Source organism: Lygodium microphyllum, chromosome 21, assembly GCF_053477565.2.
Source record: "Lygodium microphyllum isolate KBCC chromosome 21, Lygodium_microphyllum_v1.1.10, whole genome shotgun sequence".
In the NCBI taxonomy this organism is placed as follows: Eukaryota; Viridiplantae; Streptophyta; class Polypodiopsida; order Schizaeales; family Lygodiaceae; genus Lygodium; species Lygodium microphyllum.
Window position 1 is genome coordinate 36675797 of NC_141155.1, and position 2936 is coordinate 36678732.

The following is a 2936-nucleotide window of genomic DNA, read 5'->3' on the forward strand; positions in this document are numbered from 1 at the left end:
TAGACTGATTCATGTGCTTCTGAGTACGAACTGCCTCTAAGGTAGTTGTTGAGGAAGTCTTTAATGACCTTTGTGACTTGGATTTCTTAGAAGACTTGGAGGACTTAAAGCTTTACACTTTTTTGATTAAGCATGGATTTAAAGGACATGAGTATATCCTTGCCAGCATCGACGACAGGCAGTACATACTGCCGCCATAGGTGCAAAAAGTTGTTTAATTAAGCTTTTTTTAAATAAACTTATTGTTAAGCTTAGTAAGCTTAACCTTAAAGCTTTGAAAGCTTGAGCTACGGAAGATTTCCTTATCTGTATCATGATGACTTGTTGAAGGAAGTATCCACGTGGTCCTCCGCCTACAAAGGCTGGTCTCTCGCAATTAAAGGGTGCAGAAGAGGGTTCTTGACTGCTAGAAACACGCTGGTATCGACCGTTCGCGAAGAAACTGACTGTAGAGCTCGATCGTTCCAGGAGCTCCGCCTTCGCGTGAGATGTAAGTGATTGGAAGCTCTCGATCTCACCTTCGCTCTGATACCATTGGTGCACAGATCGGACGCCGTATGCGCGCGTACTGAGCATTAGAAGGTCCCCAAGAACAAAAGAACTCTACTTTTTACACAAAAACCAATGATGAAGAAAACTTGCATGACATGAACAAGAGGCCAATTGGGTGCAATCTCCCCCATGCCTTGTGTGAGCGCTGTTGAAGGGTTTGTGAAAGCAATGTCGCAACCACAGAAGTCCTTGATAAATTTCAGGCTAGAAGATCAATAGTGGTGGCCTCCATAAAGAATCATATTTATATTTCAACAACTCTTCAAAAAACTGATGAGACAAACAGATTATTAGCTTAGCAATTTTCCCTTTAACATCAGAGAATCTGAATTCTATTATAACAGCTCATTTTTTTCTTTAATTCAGACCGGTAATTATTGTCTATATTCACATCCATATCTTCTTTCTGACAGAGAACAACAGATTCTTCTTCGTAGGAAAGGTGTTAAAATCCATCATATATTTAAGGCTGATTCCAGTCTGTTTCTTTAAGCTACATCTGTGGATGTTTTGAACCAAGTGTCTGATGAGGGTATCCGCCAGTCTTGGAACAGTCATGAGAAGAAGTTTGAGATAGAATTGGACTCTATGTAGTTTGTCTTTCATCTAAATTTATACAACTGTCTGATTGCCTGAAGTGTGCTCTTGGAAGCTGTCCAACTCCTGGGAGTGTTTACCTTCAGCCTTCACACAAAAAGGATTTGTATCAAGATGTGATACATATTTTGAAATAGATGCTCAACCAAATGACTGACAGATGTAATGTAAACTTTGAGCATTAAGATGCACTGTAGCCACCTTCAGACAAGGTTAACAGTGTTATGGTAACTTAAACCTTCAAGCCAATAATCCTCTTGTGAAAAGAGGGCCATACGCATGACTCAAACAAGGGTTATACAACTTTGAGCATAGTCCTGATTCAAAGATGAGCACAGTCAATAACTGAAAGCCATTTTTACCTCTGGCTCTTCTTCCCATGAATGAGGTACCTCATAAACAGAGCCAGTTTTTCTGGACAGTTTTTCTACTGTAATCCCAGTTACAAAATTGTGCAGGCAAGGATTGAGATTTGATAAATTTTGGTTCTCCCTAAACAAAGTACGACTCTCCTCCAAGATGTATCACTTCTCTTCAGCTGGGCCAGTCCGAGTGCGAGAGATTTTGCAGAATTGAGAAAGAGCAAAGTTCAGCAGGTGATGGAGATTAAGAAGCAATCTTCTGGGCCCCCAATTTGTAGGCTATGAAGATAAGAGCTCATCGAAAAACTGCTTCAGAACACATCATATATGATGCATCTTGCTCGATAGGTCTCTCAATAGCTTCCTCATCCTCAATTCGATTTCTGTCCTTCCGTTTGACTGGAGAGAATCGCCCCCACGATCAAGCTCTCATCCCTTTCAGCTCTTCACTTCTCGTGAACTCAGATGTTGACTGATTGTTAAAAGATACTATGAAAATGCAATAATTTTCGTGAAGAGAGCTGTCGAGGGAGAAGATCAACAGGACATCCATCTGAAAATCAAATCGCCCCTATTCTTCTGCTGCTTCTACTCTCTGGCCCAATACAGGAATATCCTCATACAATTTCCCACGGTTCGTGTACTTCCATAACTGGTTGGTGCCAGCATCTATAATCCGTTCGCCGACAAGTGTGCCGATGAGGATAAACGAGATGTAGACAGAGTTCCTTTTTGTGATAAGCTTGAAAGCAACGTCAAGAACACCCAGCTTCTGCCTGCGAGCTGGATCCATCGTCAGAAACTCCTTCCCGCCGAACGCTCTGTTCCTCCTTTTGTTTTGTCCCAGTGGAGCAGCAGAGTCTAGGATTCCCCATAAAAATTGAATCGCTCTTTGTCCTCCTTAAAAGGATTTGAATATAATGCCTAATCTCCTCATCTCTGCCCAATTACAGGAACTAGATGACCTTCTCGCTACTGATTTTAGGATCTCGCCACAGGAAAACGGATGACTTGAACAAATTTTGATGGTTTGCCGTTCACTACGAAGTTTGATGCAGAAAGTAATGGTATGTTTTTTTAGAAAAGCACCCATCACCGTAGCTTTTGCGTTATATTTCTGATGTCGGCATCCCCTTTCCCTCTTCTCCTCTCTGATTTCTCCAGCATCCTTTCGTTTTTTCCCCTCAGATTAGCGTAATTCCTTCCTTCCTTTTCGTCCCACAGAATAAGCTACTTTTGCCTATTCCAAGACAGCCCAATATAGGCATAGCTCAATGGAGCAAATTTAATAAGACTCCTGAATTCCTCATACCGCCTGCCATGGAATAAGATCCTTATCATCCACAACAACACAATCGGTTTCTGTTACAATGCAACACCAAAAGGTCACCATGAAAATACTGAACAGAATAACCACAATCTGAA

The 2936-nt window shown here is 41.5% G+C and overlaps 1 pseudogene; it reads right to left on the reverse strand.

The window, feature by feature from the left end:
• Positions 1–2082: 2082 nt before the first annotated feature.
• Positions 2083–2304, reverse strand: LOC148017893 (cytochrome b-c1 complex subunit 9, mitochondrial pseudogene; annotated as a pseudogene).
• Positions 2305–2936: the final 632 nt, after the last annotated feature.